Source organism: Asparagus officinalis, chromosome 10 (genome assembly GCF_001876935.1).
Source record: "Asparagus officinalis chromosome 10, Aspof.V1, whole genome shotgun sequence".
NCBI classification, from domain to species: Eukaryota; Viridiplantae; Streptophyta; class Magnoliopsida; order Asparagales; family Asparagaceae; genus Asparagus; species Asparagus officinalis.
In genome coordinates this window covers 5,830,737-5,853,736 of record NC_033803.1, presented here as the reverse complement: position 1 = coordinate 5,853,736, position 23,000 = coordinate 5,830,737, and the positions used below count along the sequence as shown (strand labels likewise).

At 31.8% G+C, this 23,000-nt stretch overlaps 1 long non-coding RNA gene across 1 annotated transcript; it reads right to left on the bottom strand.

Moving 5' to 3' along the window:
• Window positions 22,120–22,935, bottom strand: LOC109826260. Its single transcript, XR_002243259.1, has 2 exons — window positions 22,533–22,935; window positions 22,120–22,439 (listed from the first exon to the last, which is right to left on the bottom strand). It is a non-coding gene; the product is annotated as an uncharacterized LOC109826260 (long non-coding RNA).

The following is a 23,000-nucleotide window of genomic DNA, read 5'->3' as shown; positions in this document are numbered from 1 at the left end:
TCAAACGGGTCGGTGAGCTTATAAATGATAGTGTTAAGGGGTGGGGTCCGTGGTGATATAATGAGAAATCCAACCATTTCCTTTCCGGTTAACAAGATTTCACCATGATGAATAATTAACATGCGTCACCTAACACGAGGGAATTTTGTAATAAAATTGAATATTTGAAAGACCGATGAACAAATACAAATATTGAGATTTGAGTTGCTACTTGGCAATTAAGAATGGTTAAGGGACTAATATGCGATTGCCCTTTTTTTATTTGGTTTGAGGAGGTCTTTTTTAGTTATTGCCCCTCAAAATCTCAATAGTTTCATATTAGCCCCTTAAACGTTTGAAATTACTCATAAGTCCCTCAAATCCTAACGAGTCATACAAATTGGTCCATCCGTGACAAAAATTCTCCTGAACTCGTGTTTCACCCCAGAAATCATCGTGTTCATAAAAACATTAGCTTTGTATTTCCTACTTTAGACTTTGTATCTCATTAAAAAAATCTAAATACACAATATCTTTTTTAAGCCCCTAACGCACAGGCTCTGCACCCCCCAGGCCCCCCACCCATCCCTCCTTCAACCAATCCCGGCTTTATATAAATAAAAAATCCTTCTTATTATATTCTGTTTTTTCTCTGTTTGATTCAAGAGATTAATTTGAAATAGCTTATAAAAATTGATGTAATTTATTAGCTATTTCAATAACCTTCAAAATCAAAACTAGTTTTGAAACAATTTATGAAAGTCGAGTATGAAATTTCAATGGTTTGATGGACTAATTCTATCTAAAAATTAAAAACGCATTTTTAAAAAAAAATTCTTAACTGCTTTGATGGTGACAATTAAACTTCCATGCTATTTAAAGGTCAGTATGATTTCGTACATACGATTTTTTTGGTATGTGGAGTATATTAATTAATTTGTTAATTTAAGTCATCACCTTCACTCCTTGTCATCAGGGAACATCAGTTTGTGTTTGGTAATTGCTTAAATTGGGCCGGGATTAAAACTAACTCAATTTTTTCTGGTCGGGATTAAAACTAACTCAATTTTTTCTTATTTTGTGTTTGAAGAAAATAAGACAGAATTCGCCCATTTTTTTAAGCCAGATTTTGACTTTTAAATAGGTTCTTTTTCAAACCAAACTCATGGTAATGATAATAATACTATCATCATTACAAACTTAACCTCTCAAAAACTTTAGATTATTTAAGAAATAGAATCGTTGTACTTTGTACTTAGGACTTAATCAAGATGACAGCAAATGAAAAAGAAAAAAAAAGAAAGAAAATCGGGAGATTACAAAGAGATTGAATCTTGCTTCACACAATAACGTTCCTTGAGAAATTGTATAATTCATATATTATTATTAGATTACCTATTTTTTGAGGGCTATATGAGATTGTAAAATTCATTTCTCTCAAGATGTTAGTTTAAACTTAGATTTGAAAATTGTATTTTTGATATTTAATTTTGTTCGCACATGATAGTTTAAAAACTTTGAGGGAAACAACAATAGAAAAAGAAAATATAAAGCTTGTAGATTTACACCATAATTTTTTAAAAATAAAACAACAAATTTATGCATCAAAAATATATTTCGTGGAAAAAATTGAAGGCTTCGAAATGATATATTCAAAATCAATTTCTTATGTCATATGCATTATTTGTTGATTAACTCGGTTTTCAATGACTGATGACCAAGCAAAAAGAAAAATTAAGGACAGCCATTTCAATTCAGAATATGTTAACAAAAAACAAATCAAACTTAAGATGCAGGGATAATATTATGCATGTGATCCTCGCTTTTATGTTTGTTATGATTTGCAAACAATCCAAGTTAGACTATTCTCCTATAAAGAGTAATATGCATTAGCATGTATCACGTTTTTTATTTTTAGCTTCAAGTAAAGTTAAAAAACTTACCTTATATATAGAGAATGAGTATGTAATAGTAAATTAAATATTGAAGTATAAAAAAAATCTGATCGTGTATATGATATTAGGGTTATTAGCATATGTACCCCTTAAATCATGCACGTTTGCAAAATAACTTCAAAATATCAGTATTTGCAAAACTACCCCTCAAATCGTCAATTTTAAAATTTTTATCATTAAAGAAATTAATCATGAAATTTGATAAGATAAGAAAAACTTATCAGCAAAATCGTCAATTTTTTGGTAATAAGTTGATGATTTGTTGATTTTAGGGATATCTTTTCACCAAGTTGATGATTTGAGGAGTAGTTTTGCAAATACTAATCTTTGAGGATATTTTTGCAAATACCAATGATTTAAGGGGTATATATATGCAAATAACCCACGATTTTATCAATGTGTTTATCAAGTCAACTATCTCTCCTCCACGTCAAGTTAGGTAGACTTGAAGGCATGCACATGACAAAAGGAGGTCAGTTTGGTATCAAGGGGTATCTTCTTATTAACCAAAAATTATGGTGGAATAATTTAAAATGCAGATATTATTATTATGAGTTAATTACAAATACACTACTTATTATAAATCATACTCCTTTTAAAAACACGAGTTTAGGAAAAACTTTTCATGGTCAATATTATCCTTCACTATTTTGAATATTTTATTTAAATCTTAATCTATTTTAATTTTAATCATATCTTATCTAATTCCATGTGAACTATCTATAGCTCAACGCTTTTAAAAAAAGTTATTTTGAATGTTTCATCTAAATCTTAATCTATCCAAATACTAGTTATATCCTATATTAACTCCATATGAACTACTTATAGCTCAACAAATTAGAAAAAATAAGATTAAGAAAGTATACGTAGATAACATATTATAAAACCCAAAAGTTTCAAAAATTGCATATATCATATCATATCATATACTCATTTTAAAAGTACGAGTTCAGGAAAAACTTTTCATTGTCAATACTACCATTCACTATTTTGAATATTTTATTTAAATCTTAATCTATTCTAACTTTAATCATGTCTTATCTAATTCCACGTGAACTATCTATAGCTCAACACTTTAAAAAAATTATTTTGAATGTTTCATCTAAATCTTAATCTATCCAAATACTAATTATATCCTATATTAACTTCATATGAACTACTTATAGCTCAACAAATTAGAAAAAAATAAGATTAAGAAAGTATACGTAGACAACATATTATAAAACCCAAAAGTTTCAAAAATTACATATAATAGCCTTAAAAGTTTAAAATTACATAAAACACCTTAACTTTTAAAAACTTAAAAACAAACACGAAATCTAAAAATTTAAAATTTTTAATTAACACCCTCAACATTTCAAAAATTATAGAAAAACCTTAAAAGTTTAAATTACAAAAAAGTACCCTAAAATTCTGAGATTTCAAAACATAGAAACAACATAGATGGATTCCACGGATTACCAAGAGTCACTTAAAATTTTAAAATTTATAAAAAAATAACATCGAAGTTACAAAAATTATAAAAACTCTCTCAAAAGTAAAAAATTATAAAAAATCCAGAAATTTTAAAACTTATAACCGGTACACATCAAATTTATAAATTATCAGCAGATCGCTAAAAATTTAAATATTTCAAAAAACAACCTAAAATTTTAGTAATTATAAAAATATTTCCAAATTTCAAAGTTACAATAAACATTCTAACATTTAAAAACTTACCACCAACACATGAAACATAAAATTATAAGCACCCTACTTAAAATTTAAAATTTTCATAAAATACTATCAAAGTTTAAAAATTCCAAAACACACCCTTAAAAGTTTAAAATCACAAAAAATGCTGAAATTTGACAAAGAAAAGAGGAAATGTTTAATATTATTACATTAAGATATATAAATTTAACTTTCAATTTAAAATTTATCATCCTTTTCAGCATCTAAAAGTAATCTAAATTGATGCCAATAAAAAATAGTAATTACATTAGATTAAAACTATCCAATTAAGGAATAAGAGTTTAAAAATATATGATAGATTAAAAATTAATATTACTATATAATTTCATGGAACTGCATACAATTTTACTAATAACATTCATTGATAGAAGGCAAATTAATGAAAGACTATAATATAATAGATTAGCATTAATTGATTATAATGTATAAACATTTATCTCTGATGTTGATAATATTTAGAGGGTAAAAAAAATACAATGAGTTATGTATGAAGAAACTATCAGAAAGTTCAGAGAAATCCTTTAAAAGAACTAAGTTGTTTCATATCAAATGAAGAAATGAAGAAAATAAACTCAAAATACGGAAACATTCATGAATCACCTGGATTGACATTGATAAAAGACATATCTAGCAAAGAAGCACTGATCGAATTCCCTTTGAAGAACATATTGAACAATTTTGTCCTAATTAAGAAAGCTTTCTTAATTAAAGATACAAGAAAAATTAGTATGTACTTATAAATTTTTATACTTTATTCTTGAAATACTAAAGGAATCATAAACTTAATATAAAATTATATATAAATAATTTTGCAATAGAAACTAAAGTGCAGTAGTTGATCAACTATATTGCGAGATATAATAAGCTAGATAAGATGAGGAAAATCACTATAATGGACAAAAAGTATGCACTTGTTACTTAGTTACCATAGCGTGAGTAAAAAATTAAAATTGATATTTTTTTTCTACATAGTGGCACGACTCTACAAGTAACCTTATTTGGGGATACGACTACCAATGAAGGATCAATTTTTAAGGACACAATCGAAGATAAACATGTAATAGTATTGTCAGATTTCAAGATCTTTAAATATGAAGGCAACATATTTTATAAGTAAAATTGTTATTAAAGACCACTAAACATGAAATTCACGTTATATCTACTTCAAATTTATAGGAAATATATGCATGTCACCGTAATTTGTATTAATAATATATATCAATTTAAAGATACAACTTATTGAAGAAATAATAGAATGATAAGTTAAGCAAACATCCATATAACACGATAAAGAAAGAAATATTACACTTTAAAACTGATATGCAGGGCTCATTCAGAACCAGCTGCTAAAATAAAAGCACCTCCATCAAGGCTCTTTATAAATACAACACAATTAAATTATTGAATATTTTATAGAATAGCTTAATTTTTTGAATAAAATCAAGAAACTTTAGAAGATGAAGTGCGAGCGAACTGTGGGACGCAAAAATTAAAGAAGAGTTTGGACTCACCAAGAGAGTGATGAATCACATCAACCGCATAAAGCAACCTCGCATCCCATGGATGGTGATTGTGGGTGAATCAGAAATAAGTAGCAGTATTGTCAAATTAAAGAACATTGAAGTCAACCAAGAGGATTCAGTGCCTAGAGAGTAAATGGTTAATGAGCTTAAAAGAAGATTAAGCACTTGATGTGCGGATATATCGTTGGGTTACAAGTTACCATAATTTGTTAGGCTACTTGCAATTGCTTGTTTGTGGTTAGGGTGGATCAACTAGATAGGTGTTGCTTATTGAGTGGTATTTTGTAATCTTTTTTTTTTATTTTTACAATATGGAAATTTATCAACAGACGAGACTGTGGAGGCTAGAGAAATTAAACACAAATCATTTTAAACAAAGAAATGACTTATTGTTGTAACTCCTGAGTATGTGACTTATTAAATAGAGGAAAAGTTTATTCTTAATTTAAGGAACAACATGCTTCAGTTAAATAATATTACTTTCATCGTCTATTACCGTATCATCTTTTAAAAAATTATTTAGTAATGAATTAATATTTTACTAGGCTCCCCTAACAAATATTACCGTATCATCTTTTAAAAAATTATTTAGTAATGAATTAATATTTTACTAGGCTCCCCTAACAAATCCACTGTAGCGGGTACTCACTCTCTTACAAGATTCGACCCGAACCCACGATCCAATACCCTAACGACCCCATACACATGTTTTCTCTCATTTCTTCCTTTCTCTGCAGCCGCTCCTCCCTCTGCGATCTCTTCCTCCCTGTTGTCTCCTCCAGCCTCGTCGACGTTGCCGGCCACGCATGTTTTGTTTTTCTGTAGACTTTATTTGGAGAAAGAAAGAAAACATGGATTAAATATAAAATAGAGATGGATTAAAAATTTTAAAATCTTACGAAAATCGTTTAATTACTTGTCAGTAGACTATGTCCCATGATTCACCTTAATTAATCATCGCGGTTCATTTATCAGGCGACTCGTGCAACCGAGACACAAGCATGGGTCGTGATTCTCAGCAAGGATCTCGCTCTACCTGCAGAGCTAGTGAGCGAACTGTGAGACACAAAATTTAAAGCAGAGTTTGGATTCACCAAGAGAGTGATGAATCACATCAACCGTGCAAAGCAAGCTAGCATCCCTTGGATGGTGATTGTGGATGAATGAGAAATAAGTAGCGGTATTGTCAATTTAATGAACATTGAAGTCTACCAAGAGGATTCAGTGCCTAGAGAGGAAATGGGTAATGAGCTTAAAAGAAGATTAAACATTTGATGTGCGGATCATATCGTTGGGTTTCAAGTTACTGTAATTTGTTAGGCTACTTGCAATTGTTTGTTTGTGGTTACGGTGGATCAATTGGATAGATGCTGCTTATTGAGTTGTATTTTGTAATCTTTTTTTTTTATTTTTACAATGGAAATTTATCAACATACGAGACTATGGAGGCTATAGAAAATTATACGCAAATCTTTTTAAACAAAGAAATAACTTTTTTTGCTATAACTCCTGAGTATGTGACTTACTAAATAGAGGAAATTTTTATTCTTAATTTAAGGAACAACATGCTTCAGTTAAATAATATTACTTTAATCGCCTGTTACAGTATCACCTTTTAAAAAATGATTTAGTAATGAATTAATATTTTACTAGGCTCCCCTAACAAATCCACTGTAGCGGGTACTCACTCTCTTGTAAGATCCGACCCGAACCTATGATCCAATACCCTAACGACACCATACAAATGTTTTCTCCCATTTATTCCTTTCTCCGCAGCCGCTCCTCCCTCTGTGATCTCTCCCTCCTTGCGGTCTCCTCTAGCCTCATCGACGTCGCCGGCCGCACAGGTTTTGTTTTTTTGTAGACTTTATTTGGAGAAAGAAAGAAATCATGGATTAAATATTTTTTATTATAATAGAGATGGATTAAAATTTTGAAAATCTTACGAACATCGTTTGATTACTTGTCAGTAGACTATGTCCCTTGATTCACCTTAATTAATCATCGCACTTCATTTCTCAGGGGACTCGTGCAATCGAGACACAAGTATTGGTCGCGATTCTCAGCAAGGATCTCGCTCTAGCTGCAAAGCTAGTGATCGAACTGTGGGACGCAAAAATTAAAGCAGAGTTCAGACTCACCAAGAGAGTGATGAATCATATCAACTGCGCAAAGAAAGCTGGCATCCCTTGGATGGTGATTGTGGGTGAATTAGAAATAAGTAGCTGTATTGTCAAATTAAAGAACATTGAAGTCAACCAAGAGGATTCAGTGCCTAGAGAGGAAATGGTTAACGAGCTTAAAATAAGATTAAGCATTTGATGTGCGGATCATATCGTTGGGTTGCAAGTTACCGTAATTTGTTAGGCTACTTGCAATTGTTTGTTTGTGATTAGGATAGATCAATTGGATAGATGTTGCTTATTGAGTAGTACTTTGTAATCTTTTTTTTTCATTTTGTAAATATAGTAATTTATCAACAGACAAGACTGTGGAATCTATAAAAAATTATATGCAAATCTTTTTAAACAAAGAAATAACTTTTTTGGTTGTAACTCCTGAGTATGTGACTTATTAAATAGAGGAAAAGTTTATTCTTAATTTAAGGAACAACATGCTTCAGTTAAATAATATTACTTTCAACGCTTATTACCGTATCATCTTTTAAAAAATTATTTAGTAATGAATTAATATTTTACTAGGCTCCCCTAACAAATCCATTATAGCGGGTACTCACTCTCTTGTAAGATCTGACCCGAATCCACGATCCAACACCTTAACGACCCCATACACACGTTTTCTCCCATTTCTTCCTTTTTCCGGAGCCACTCCTGTGATCTCTCCCTCCCCGCGGTCTCCTCCAACCTTGTCGACGTTGCCGGTCGCGCAGGTTTTGTTTTTCTGTAGACTTGTTTTGAAGAAAGAAAGAAATCATGGATTAAATCATTTTTTATAATAGAGATGGATTAAAACTTTTAAAATCTTATGAAAATCGTTTGATTGCTTGTCGGTAGACTATGTCCCTTGATTCACCTTAATTAATCATCGCGCTTCATTTCTCAGGCGACTCGTGCAACCGAGACACAAGTATTGGTCGAGGTTCTCAGCAAGGATCTCGCTCTAGCTGTAGAGCTAGTGAGCGAACTGTGGGATGCAAAAATTAAAGCAGAATTCAGACTCACAAAGAGAGTGATGAATCACATCAACCGCGCAAAGCAAGATGGCATCCATTGGATGGTGATTGTGGGTGAATCAGAAATAAGTAGCGGTATTGTCAAATTAAAGAACATTGAAGTCAACCAAGAGGATTCAGTGCATAGAGAGAAAATGGTTAATGAGCTTAAAAGAAGATTAAGCATTTGATGTGGGGATCATATCGTTGGGTTGCATGTTACTGTAATTTGTTAGGCTACTTGCAATTGTTTGTTTGTGGTTAGGGTTGATCAACTGGATAAATGCTGCTTATTGTGTGGTATTTTGTAATCCTTTTTTTATTTTTGCAATATGGAAATTTATCAATAGACGAGACTGTGGAGGCTAGAGAAAGTTATACACAAGTCTTTTTAAACAAAGAAATGACTTTTTTTTTTGCTGTAACTCCTGAGTATGTGACTTATTAAATAGAGGAAAAGTTTATTCTTAATTTAAGGAACAACATGCTTCAGTTAAATAATATTACTTTCATCGCCTATTACCGTTTCATCTTTTAAAAAATGATTTAGTAATGAATTAATATTTTACTAGGCTCCCCTTACAAATCCACTATAGCAGGTACTCACTCTCTTGTAAGATCCGACCCGAACCCACGATCCAATATCCTAACGACCCCATACACACGTTTTCTCCTTTTTATTCCTTTCTCTGCAGCTGCTCCGCCCTCTGTGATCTCTTTCTCCCCACGGTCTCCTCCAGCTTCGTCGACGTCGCCGGCCACGTAGGTTTTGTTTTCCTATTTTTTATTTTTTTATTTATGTATTTTCAATAGCATCATCATAATTCTAGCATCATCATTATCATCATCATATTTGGATTTGGTTTTGGGGGATTTCTTTTTTTTCTTTGGAGGGGGTGGGGGGGTGGACAATATGTTATTATAATATTGTTATTATATTTTTATGTTATTATTAAATATGTTACTATTATATAATATTTTTGTTAGTTTATTTATATATTATTATTTATTTATTATATAATACATTATTAACATATTAAATATTGGTATTTAATATGTTATTAGATTATTATATAAGATATCTTATTTATTATTTTTTATATTATTTAATAAATATTATTAATATATTAAATTAGCTATAATATAGTATAGTATAGTATAATATAATAAGCATGTTGATAATAACTCTATATTAATTACATTTAATATATTATGTTAGATATTATATTAGCACATTCTCAAACTCAAAACCAAAACACTTTTTAGTTGTTTTGAAATAAGTGGTGTGTATTTTATTTGATGATGATTTTGTTTATAAAACACTATGGTTTCCAAACGCATAGTGTTTTGTTTTTGGCAAAAACACCATGGAAACATGTAAAACACCATGATATTCAAATGGAGCCTTAGTTGTTTGATTGGATTACTGGTTATGATGTTGGAAAGAAATTTGAAACCCTTTTGTTAACAAGACGATCACTTCTTCTAACAGATTTCTTCTAATTTTTGGCGGTCCTTGGTGTAGGTTAGCAGGCGAAATTTGCCTTGCTAACATACGCCCCCGCCTGGAAATATGACGAAAAAAAAGAGAAATTCTGGGAAAAAAATCTTCGGAATAGGTCTACGAGATTCAATTTCTGCTTCTCAAGCCTTGGAGGATTCAGTTTCAGCTTCAAGTTTTGATGATGATGATGTAACCTTGAGTCTTGAGACTATGGGATCAACAGGACTACGGGGAGAGAAGAAGAAGAAATCGCTGAGTGATATTCTCAGATCAGATAGCTTTCTTGTTCCTCAGGTTAGTTCTCAGGGATCTGGATCTCAAATCCTTCAAGCTAGGAGTTCCTCTTGCAAAGATGTGATCGATCGAGATCAAGATAATCTGCTCAATGATTCTCGATTCTTGAAATCTGGTTCATGTGGATCTGGTAAGATTTCTTGGGCTGATAAGGTTGATTTTGATGCTTCTTGTCAGCAAGCAGATCTGATTTCGAGTAGATCTTATAATTCACAAAAAAGTTTGCAGAAAGAGAAATCTGTTCTTGATTCTTCTTCTGATGCTTTAACTTTGAACGAGGTTAATGCTTCCGCTACTAAGGCTATGAACTTGAATTCAGTTCTTGAATCTGTTTCCTTAGATCTTGATAAAAATAGTGTTGAAAATATAATCAAGACCCCACTGGAACCTGCTGAGCCAGTCCAGAACAGAACAGATAAGAAATCTTGGTCTAGTCTTTTTGCAGACAATAGGAAATCAGGTTGTGGCATGACCTTGAACTTTAAAACGCCTGAGAATAAGGAGTTTGTGGCTTTCAGTGAAGAGGAATGGAATGAAGGTAATTCCAATTGGAAATTTTCTTTAATTGGCCAAGTTTTAGGCTTACATGTTAAGTTTAAGGCCATGGAAATTTATGTTCAAAAAGTCTGGGATCATTGGGCTGTTCCTGAAGTGTGTCTGCTCAAACCGGGATTATTTTTGTTTAAATTCAAGAGTAAAGAGGAAATGGAGGATATCTTGGTGAATGGTCCATGGTTCTTTGGTTCTAGGCCCCTCCTATTGAAAGTATGGTCAAATGATGAAGATATAGAAAAGATAAATGACAATGTTTACCCTCTGTGGATTCAGCTGCCAGGTCTCAGATTAAACTTGTGGAGTGCTAATGCTATAAGTAAGATAGCTAGTCATATTGGGAGGCCAATTGCTACTGATAAGCTAACTGCTAACAAGCAAAGATTAGCTTATGCTAGGGTGTTAGTTGAAGTTCATATGCCTTCACCTCTCCCTGATATAATTCCTATTCATGGTCCTAATGGGAAAATTCTTGATCAAAAGGTGATTTATGAACTTAAGCCTAAATGGTGCAATAGTTGCAAACTTGTGGGGCATGATACAGTTTTCTGCAAGAGATACCCCTTATCTAAAAGATGGGTGCAAAAATCAAAACCTGTTAATCAAGCTGTACCTGACAGTCTGGGGAATAAATCTGCCTTGAATAAAATACATGTCTCTGGTGGAGTCAATACTATGCAGGAGCAAAGTTTATCTTCAGGTGGAGGCCATATTGTTCATGGAAATATGGGATTCCAAACTGTCTTGAATAGAAAGCATGTTCCTGGAGCAGTTAATGGTGTGCAAATTCAAAATCTATCTCCAGGTGCTGATCACATTGACTCTGTGCATGTTGCACAAGTGCCTGAACAGCTTACTGGGGCTTCAGTTGAGAGAATACATTCTGGATTGTCAGGCATAGTTCAGAAAAGTATGGGGCCCAATATTTTGGTTCCTGGGCATGTTCTTGATCAATCACCTAGAGAGGATAATGCACAGGATTTGGTGCAGGCTGTGCATGTACAAAGTCAGAGACAAAAGTCTTGGAATTCAGCCAATAGTTCCCAGGTAAACAAAAGTTGGGCAGATATGCACAAATCTGGAATTAAGATAGATAACACTTTTGATCAACTAAACTATCTGAAGGATAACCCCCAATATGTGAATGGAGGGGGTGTTCTAAAATTATGAATCTCTCCTTTTGGAATATTAGAGGACTAAACAAGTCCTCTAAACAACATTTGGTAAAGCTCCATATTCAACAGCATCATATCTCTTTCATGGCTATTATTGAAACAAAAGTCAAGGCTAGCAAAATCCCAAATATAGCAAAGAAGATTCAAGGTAACTGGGAGTGGTTTTCAAATGCCGATAACTCTAGTAAAGCCAGAATTATAATCCTATGGGATCCTAATATTTTAGAAGTCCATATTGATAAATTTTCTGCTCAGCATATTACCTGTTCTGTTAAATCCTTAGATGGTAGAGTTGAATGCTTGGTTTCTTCTATATATGGTCATAATCACCAAGCAACTAGGAAAGCTCTTTGGCAAGACCTTCTTCAATTACAGCAAACAGTTGTAAACAAGCCATGGATTTTATCTGGAGATTTCAATGCCATAACTGGGCAAGAAGATAAAATAGGAGGTGCTTCAGTAACTGAAGCTGAAACTACTGATTTCAGAGATTTTATTGACAAGTGTCATCTATCACATTTGAAGACTGAAGGTTGCCATTACACTTGGAATAACAAACAAGATTCTAATCTCAGGGTTTGGAGTAGATTGGATAGAGCTTTGGTAAATGATTCTTGGATCAACTTGCACAATTCCAGTCATGTTGAGTACCTTCTTCCTAGTTGTTCTGACCACTCCCCAGCTTTGGTTTCAATCTATGATGATCATGTGCAAGGAAAGAAGCCATTTAAATTTTACAAGATGTGGATTAAACATGACAGTTACCTGCCTATTATTTCTGCTGTTTGGCAAAACAAAATTGCAGGCTGTTCTATGTTTTCTATTACAAGAAAGTTGAAGCTACTGAAGACTGCACTGAAGGATTTAAACAAAAGAAGTTTTCACAATATCAGTGAACAGGTGATCAGGGCTAGAATAAATCTGGAGAATATACAGAAACTTTTACAGGGGGATCCCCTTAACACTGATCTGATCAAGCAGGAAAAAAGTTGTTTTATTTCATATAACAAACTTTTGGATTGTGAGCTCTCTTTCTATCATCAGAAATCTAGGATTCAGTGGAGTGTGCAAGGAGATAGATGTACAAGCTTCTATCACTCTGCAATTAAAGCTAAAAGACATCTAAATAGAGTTATGGTGCTCTACAATGATGCTGGGTGCAGATTAACTGATGGTGATGAGATTACTCAAGAACTTATATCTTTCTACAAAAAACTCATGGGCACAACTATAAAAACAGCTAGTCCTGTTAGGGATATTATCACAAATGGTCCATGCTTGGATCAAGCTCAAGCTAGGAATCTGTCTTCTCCAGTGACCAAAGAGGAAATTAAAAATGCAGTCTTCTCCATGGGTGATGATAAAGCGCCTGGACCTGATGGCTTTAGCATGGCATTTTACAAATCAGCTTGGCACATTATTGGGGATGAGGTAACGAAGGCTATTACAGAATTCTTTAATACTGGCAAGCTTTTGGGTATGATAAATGCTACATCTATTACCTTGATTCCAAAAATAAAGTGCCCAAAATTCTCAGCTGACTTCAGACCAATAGCCTGTTGTAACTGCCTCTACAAGATTATCTCAAAAATTCTAGCTAATAGGATCAAACCTGTTATGGGATTCTTGATCAATGAGGCTCAAAGTGCTTTTGTGAGAGGAAGGCAAATTTCAACCAACATCTTACTAGCCCATGAGATTGTGAAAAATTACAATAGGAAGCATATTTCACCCAGGATTATGTTGAGTATTGATATAAAGAAAGCCTTTGACACTATCAACTGGAATTTTCTAAAGGATATGCTCTTAGGTCTTGGCTTTCCAGTTAAAACAGTAAACTGGATTATGGCCTGTATTACTTCCCCTAAGTACTCTATTTCTTTAAATGGTACCCTACATGGCTACTTCAAGGGAGAGAGGGGTTTAAGACAAGGTGATCCTATGTCACCTTATCTATTCAATCTGGGTATGGAGTATCTCTCAAGGCAGTTAAATATGCTTAAGGATAACAAGGATTTTAAATTCCATCCTAGATGTGGTGATCTAAAAATCACTCATCTAATTTTTGCGGATGATCTTCTTCTTTTCTCTAAAGGTGATCTTCATTCAGTCAACATACTCTACAAGTGCTTCAAACATTTCAGTGATGTCTCAGGCCTTGAGGCAAATCCTGGTAAATGCAAAGTTTTCTATGGTGGAATTGATGATAATCTAAAGGGTCATGTATCAAATCTCTTGAATTTCCCTGAAGGTACCCTGCCCATCACTTATCTGGGTGTCCCATTGATTGGTAAACGTCTATCATATATGGACTGTTCTAATCTGTTCAACAAGATAACAGGTCAGTTCCAGGCTTGCTTGAAAAACAGGTTCCTATCTTATGCGGGCAGATTGCAAATAATTAAAAGTGTTGTTCTTGGCATACAAAACTTTTGGACCTCAAACTATGTGCTGCCTATGAGAGTACTTCACAAAATAGATGAATTATGTAGGAATTTTCTTTGGGGAAATTCTGAACAGGTTCATAAAACTCCTCTCATTTCATGGGATAAAGCTTGCCTGCACAAGAAAGTTGGAGGGCTAGGCATATACTCTGCTTCTATATGGAGTACAGCATCTGCACTGAGATTACTCTGGAACATACATGTTAACAAGGAAAATCTGTGGATTAAGTGGATTCATGGCATGTATCTGAAAAATTGTGATGTCTGGCATGTTCAGGCTAAAAAAACTGATTCGTGGATGTGGAGACAGATCTTAAAGATCAGAGACAAGGCTCAGGGGCTTTTTGGAGGGATTGATAATCTGATTCAGACCATCTCTTATTGCTACAAAAATGCAAAAGTTAAACTCTCTGACTTATATGCTGCACTCTCCCCTACACCTAATTTGGTGCCTTGGTTTGGCACAATATGGGAATCTTCAAACTGCCCCAGACATGCTTTTATTAGCTGGTTAGCAATCCAAAACCGTTTGCTTACTCAGGATAGGCTGATCAGGAGGGGGATTGTTAGCATAAACAGCTGTGTATTATGCTCTGGTCTGGAATGCAGAGACCATCTTTTTTTCGAATGTTCTTATTCTAGTGATATCTGGACCAAGGTTATGAATTGGTTACAGTTCAGGTGGAGATCGAACAACTGGAATCAAGTGTTAAACTGGTTCTGTCACAGGTTGAGGGGAAGAGGGTTTAAACAAAAGCTAAAGAAATTGGCTTTTACCTCAACAATCTATCACATTTGGAATGAGAGGAACGGCAGAATTTTCAAACAGGAATTGAAACCAGCTGATCAAGTGCTTAAGGAGATAAAATTTAGCATCTTAACTATTGTTCTCAATGGTCCATTTACTGCTGAAGACAGAGAATGTATCTGTTCTCTGTAGTTTTTTAGAGTATGAGTGATGTATTAGTAGATTAGTTTTTTTTTGTATTCTCAGTTCAAGCTGAGGATCTTGATGTGCTGATTTTTTCACATTTGGATGATGAATAAATACCTTTTCATTGACCAAAAAAAAAAAAAAAGACGATCACTTCTCAACCGGTTTTTACAGGAAATTTTCCATCGCATCATTGTTATTTACGCGTCAGAAGTTTTCAAGGGTGGAAAAATATTCATGCTCCATGTATTTTTTTATCCATGCATTTTGCTCATGTACTGTATAATTGCCTCTCTGTTAGGCGAGTGTTTTATGAAAATATTTGTTGGGTCTTCGATTGGATTAGTGGTTATGATGTTGGAAAGGAATTTACAACGCTTAGTTGACGGGACAATCACTCAAACACATGTTGTCAAATTATGGATGCTTATAGCAAACTTTGAACATTGGTAGCTGATTTTTGTTAGATACGTGTGGCAAAATTGGTTGGAGAATCGGTGCGTATATTTTGATAAGATACATTGTGTGTTTTGTCAATTTATGTCGTGTGTATTGTTTTGATAAGACCATGTACTATTAATATAAGAACAAAGCACTATCCCTTTGGTGTTTATAAATTTCATGAGTTTATGTTATATGCAAAGTTTAAAAAGGAAGAAATTTTCTAAACAAACTCATTCATAATTTTTTTTCTAAAAATAGACCCCTTGAGTTTTATTTACAAAAATAGACTCATTTTGTCTTAATTCGGTTTCTAAATAGTCGGGGTTGCCAACCACGACTATTTAGTGCATAGAATGTTAAGGTTTAGGGTTATAATTGGGGGTTTACAACCTCCTAAATAGTAAGCGTTCAATCATCACCATACCAAACAAAACAAGTCACGATCTCCAATTAATGAAACAGTGCACAATGCCAAGTTTGGAGGCGATGTATATATAATCATTTTCTGACATTATAGGTGTGGGGTTTCGGCTGGGAAGCACTGGGACGTGCACCAGCAAATTAAAGGACGTGCGCTGTTGGGGATCTGGTGAAGTTTAGAAGAAGATTAATTAGGATCAGTTCTTAATACACAAGTTCTTTTTATAATTTATTTAATCCGTCTATTGATTTAACAGTCGTAAGCGTGTAGAGGGGCTAGATTAATTTCTTCTAAACAAGTGATCCGAGGTAATTAACATGAGTCTAATACTGCTTAAGCCTGATATTGATGAAAAATGACTGACACAAGGTTGTTAGTTCACAGAATGCCGTGTCAGCCCATAGATGCTGGTAATTAACCATGTTCTTTTTCTATATATAGTTGTCGATTTAGACCAAGTGAACTAAGGTTCTGTTCGGCAGCTCGATAGAAATCAGGCCAGCTCGGTTTTATTTTATTTTTAATCAGGTCAGAATTAAATCAGTAGGAGGTGGTTCGATTCTAAATATAGCCTGGTTAAGAGGCTGAAAAATGAACTAAAATAAGTTGAGTCGGCTATGTCCTGACTGTTTCCAAACATAAAACTGTACTAAAACCGGACCAGGTTTGGACATGGCCTAGTTTTAGTGGTTTGGCAAATAAGCCCTAAGGTTTAATTAGCACATGAATGATGGAAAAAGTTATGCAATGTTGGTAGCCATGCTATGCCGGTTCGGACTAAGTAATATAAACTGTGGTTTGGCCAACATATATAAATCATGAGAAATCCGGTGGATATTGATGGTCATGTTTTCGTGCCTATGATTACAAGCTAGTTTATATTTTTATGCCTATAAATTGCCTTTATTTTGCACTGATTTAATGAGTTTCATCACTCGGAAACTATATGTCTAGAAGAGCCGGTCCGCTAAATAATAATTTTCATTAAAATCCAACGGTACATGCCCCAGCCGGCCTCCCCCTACGCCAACCCCACCCACCTACCCACCTACCCAACTGTATGGAAGACTAATCCTGTTTTGAAAATCATGAATCGGATCACGTGGCTTGAAAGAGAAGGAAAAAGAAGTATTTTTTTTTTTTAAATCAACCCAGTTTTAACCTGCACTGTTGATGTGGCCGAAACTAGGTCGATTTTTGTAAATAAATTTAAAATGTGTTGATTTTGGAGAATAAAATTGTAAATGAGTCTATTTTGAAAATTTCTCCTAATATTTTAATTGTTCACGTTGATTTTGGAGAATAAAATTGTAAATGAGTCTATTTTGAAAATTTCTCCTAATATTTTAATTGTTCACTAGCCCAGTATCATCAGGGGCCGACATCTAGTCTATTTTGAAAATTTCTCCTAATATTTTAATTGTTCACTAGCCCAGTATCATCAGGGGCCGACATCTAATCGTTTATCAATCATAATCTCCATTAGACTCGGTTAAATTATATGTCCATGCGTGTCCAATGGTTTCACATGTTAAGACAACTATCAAACTATATACCCTAAAGTTTTTGGCAGCATTTACATACCTTAAAGTTTTTAAAACTTGCAGATATCCTCACTTGTTGTCGATCGCTTTATATACCCTAAAGTTTAAAAACACTTGCACTTAAATACCCTAAAATTTACTTAAATACCCTTAGTTATGCAAACTTTAGGATATTTAAGTGCACGTTTTAAAAACCTTAAGGGTTTTAAGTGACATTTTCAAAAACTTTAGGGTATTAAAGTGAAAGTTTTATAAACTTTATGGTATATAAGTGCTGCCAAAAATAAATGAGGGTGTAAGGGTGTACATGTGCAAGTTCTAATATCTTTAGGATATAACAAGTGCAAAGTAGGGGAAACTATAGGGTAATTAAGCACGTTTAAGCTAAACAAATACTAAATTGCTAATGAAGTTTTCTTTTAGTAAAGATCTCTATTGAAGTTATTTAAATGGTTTGCTTTTGAAAGGGTTAGTCATACTATTTGTTTGAGATACCACGATTATATTAAATCATATCTTAAGAAAGTGAAGAGCTCCCTTATGTTTATATTGCATGAGCTAATATATCATATCATACTTCCTTTAAAAGCACAAGTTTAGGAAATCTTTCAATGGTCAATATTACTCTTTATTATTTTGAATATTTCATATATATCTTAATCTATCCTAATCATAATTACATCCTATCCTAATCCTACGTGAACTATCTATAGATTAACAATTTAAAAAATAATATTAATAAAATATATAAAACATCTTTATGGTATTAGTTTGTTAAGATAAAAATAAAATATATAAAACATCTTTATGGTATTAGTTTGTTAAGATAAAGAAATTATACGTAGCTAACATACTATAATACTATTAGTTTGTTAAGATAAAGAAATTATACGTAGCTAACATACTATAATACATAAAGTATTGCAAAAAATCCTAAAAAGTTAAAATTACGCAAAATATCCTGAAAAATTTAAAATTATAAAAACCATCATGATGTCTCAAAACTTAAAATTATAAAAACACCCTCAAAAGTTCATAAATAAGCATCCTGAAATTCTAAAATTTCAAAACTTATAAACAACATAGATGAATTCAATGGAATATCATGATGCACCCAAAAAATTCTAACATTTCAAAACTTAAAACAACAAACATGAAATTAAGAAATTAACAGTAGCCTCTAAAGAATTTTAAAATTTCAATTAACACCTCAATATCTCAAAAATAATAGAAACACCCTCAAAAGTTTAAATTATAAAAAATTATCCTAAAATTCTAAAATTTGCAGACAACAAAAGAAAATTCAAGATATTACCCTGAGACATCTAAAAATTTAAAATTTACTGAAATTAACCTCAAAGTTACAAAAAAATATAAAAAACTCCTTCAAAATTTAAAAATTATAAAAAAAACTCTAAATTTTCAAAATTTATAACAAGTACACATCAAATCTAGAAACTATTGGTAGACCGCTGAAATTTAATTTTTTCCAAAATTAATATATAGTTTTAATAATTGCAAAAAGCACCCTCAAAGTTTTAAAGTTGTATGAAATATCCTGACATTTAAAAAAATTACCACCAACACATGAAACATAGAAGTTACAACTACTAAACTTAAAATAATATTTTTAAAAAAACTCTCCCAAAGTTTTAAAAACTACAAATCACACCCTCAAAATTCAAAACTATAAAAAGGGCTGAAATTTTAAAAATTAGCAAAGAAAAGTATAATTGTTTGGTATTTTTTCATTAAGATGTGTGTGTATGTGTATTTGTAATTTCTAATTTAGGGTTTACTATTCTTTTTCAACATCTAAAAATAGTATAAGTTAATATTAGTAAACTAAAGCAATAAGACTTGATTAAAAACATCCGACTAAGGAATAAAATTTTAAAAAATATTATAGCTTAAAATTATCACTACTATATAAATTAAAGTGACTACATATAATTTTACTAATAGGTTGGAGCATCAAAAATACATTAGTAACATTAATTGATAAATGTTTAAATCCATAAAAATAATATAATACTATAGTATAATAGCTTAGCATTAATTAATTATAATTTAGAAATATTAATTTTTGATTTTAATAATATTTATAGGGTAAAAGAATACAAGGAATTACATATAGAGGAACTATCAGAATGTTCAGAGATACCCTTCAAAAGAATTAAGTTATTTCCATTGCAAATGAGAAATAACGAAAATAAATTTAAAATTCAAAAAATATCCATAAATCACTTGAATTAGCATTAACATAAAGCATATCTATTAAAGAAGCACTGACTGAGTTGCGTTAAAAAATAATTTAACAACTTTATCTCAATCAAAGAAGAATTCTCCATAGAAGATATAAAAAAATTAGTAAGTATTCATAAATTTCATACTTTGTTCTTCAAATACTAAAAAAATTAAATATTAGTATTACAATTTAAGGCAAATTAGTAATGAAAAATGCAAGTATTTAGTTTAGATCTTTGTGAAAAATGAGAGGAATAGAGCAAAGGTAATATTATTGACATAATAGAAACTCTTTTTGGATGCATATCAGAAGAATTCATTGTAGAAAAATAAGGTAGCTTCTAATCTTATTTAAGTAATAAATTAGGAATACAAAGAATTTTATATATATGAAATTAACATTTATTCTCATTAAAATAAAAAAAATCAAAGTCTATATTTTAAGTAGTTTGTGTTGAACATCAGAAATACATTTGACTTCTTTATAAAGTTAAACAAGAAGATAAAAAATTAATGAGCCCAAAAAAGATAACAACATAAACATATAATTCCAACTTGATATCACAATCGATGTAGATGATGAAGACACGAGAATTGTCCGGGAAAAAGAAAAAGATGAAGAATAATTGATCTTAGCTCAATAAAAAATAAAACAGAAGGAATAAAAGACAATATTTTCTAAATATATTATAGAACAGAAGGAATAAAAGACAATATTTTCTAAATATATTATAGAATAGTTTAATTATTTTGAGTGAAATTAGGAATCTTTAGAATATATTATAGAATAGTTTAATTATTTTGAGTGAAATTAGGAATCTTTAGAATGGAGTTTCATGAATTTTTTTAGTATTTTTATATACTTATGTGGATGCTTTTATTATATAAAAGTATAATAGAGTTAGTATTAATCTTTAATTTATAATTTTTTATGAAGTCTATCAATGATTAGGAACAAACTTCATATTTTCTTATATATCGTTGTAGCATACTTTTAGTCAATCATTTTATCTTATTAGTTTTAAATATTCACCTAACATTATTTTAATATTTTCACTTTTGCAACGTTATACTTTCTCAAGTAAAACTTGGTTTCATATCGGTCAAAATAATATGAAAATTCAAATTAGCTTCAAATTATATTTGTTTTTTGTCAATTCGATCAAAGATCAACATGAAAATTTAAATTGGGTGTAGCCCATGTAAACAAATATAAAAAAAATCGTGATATAAAAGTTTAGAGACAAAAGTGAGCACAAACTATTAAAGTAAAACTGAGAAACAAATTTTACTTATAAAGTAAGCTAAAAATAGTTAATCATGGTATTAAGGCACTGTTTAGCAACAAGAGATTGTGTCTTATCTAAGAGATTGTGTCTTATTGACTTGGTCAATAAGCTAGTAGAGCTGTTTGGTGACAAAAAATAGGAGGAGATTATTTTGGAGATTGTGTATTTTGCAAGTAGCTTTTGGAAAGCTACTCAAATAGCGTTTGTCTTTGGGAAGGAACTGCTAATTTTTTTTCTTTCGTTTTTGCCCCTTATAATTCTAATTTTATATCAATAATATTGCATGTCCTTTTTAGTCGTTTAACAAATTTAAGCTAGTTGTACAGCTACTTTTGTCAAACAGCTCTAGTCAATCAGCTAGCTACATAGCTATCAGTTTTCAGCTACAATTTTACAGCTTTCAACTAGCTTAACAGCTTTCAGCTATACTCTCGCAGCTTTCAGCTAGTTTTGCCAAACAGAGCCTAAACCACGTGCATTGTACGTGTATAAAATATTGTATTCATAAATAATTGGATTATTGAAAACAAAAGGTAAGTGGTCAATCCAATCTGAATAACCTCCATTAATCAAAATGCTTTCAGATGGAAACAAACAAGATTCAGCTAAACAAAAATATCTGAAAATATATGCAAACTACCAAAATGCTTTCAGATGGAAACAAACAAGATTCAGCTAAACAAAAATATCTGAAAATATATGCAAACTACATATTTTCAGTTGAATATATTACTTCCATGCTCTCTGACGGTTATTCCTCCAAAGGACTTGTTCGTTTACTCATTGACTTGTTCATTTACTCATTTAGCCTAATCGCTTTTCCTCTTCAAATATACATCCACCAACTACTCGTAATTTGCACAAACACCATTGAAATTAAGTAAAGATGGATTCATTAGCCCCCATGATAAAATTTAGCACAAGTTTTCACCACTTTATTCTAATTGATGCCTTAATGCTGGATATCAAAGAAATACATACAAATATGACCATTTATTTCATTACAATTTACGCACTGAAGAACAAATTAGGAAATGGACCCAAAAATTCAGGATAAAACAGTAGTTCTTCTTGTGATGACTTGAGTCCCAAGTTACATACGAATTAGTTCTCAGTTAGCTCCAATAGGAATAAGTGACATTTTCCCCCCATAAATCTCTGGAAGTTGGCTTTCATCAATTTCTTCCAATAGCGCTTCTTCAAGGTTCTCGTCATCAACAAACACAAACTGTAGCAAGAATGGAACAAATTAAGTTTTTGAACTGTATCACGTAAGGAAATAGTGACACTATGAAATTAAATAGTAAGTTTAGGAGATTACCCTGTTCTTCGTCTTCTTATCGATGAATGGGTATATAATCTTCCACACTTTCATGAAAAGATAAGGTACATGGACTAGAAACGCCTTGTGGAGCCTCTCAGGATAGTAACTCTGCCATGATTATATCAAGAATTACAAAATCAATATTCATTGAGTTTGCCTATATTTTATTCATGGAAATTCTAGTGCATGTTAAAGAATTCTTACTCTAGGACGTCAAATGTGCAGGGTTGTCACTAATTAAGATAAAATATAGTGTACAAAAATGAAAACGAAGAACGCAACAAATATTTTGAATGAATGGAACATGACAATTTGTACCAATCAAAATATTTTAATTCAACTGAGAGAAAATTGCTTACCACCTCCTAAAAGTCGCGAACTATGTTTATTTGGACCAAAATACCCCAAAGCTTACATCATTTATGAATTATGACTCCGATACCCCAAAGTTTTTCTTTTCAGGGA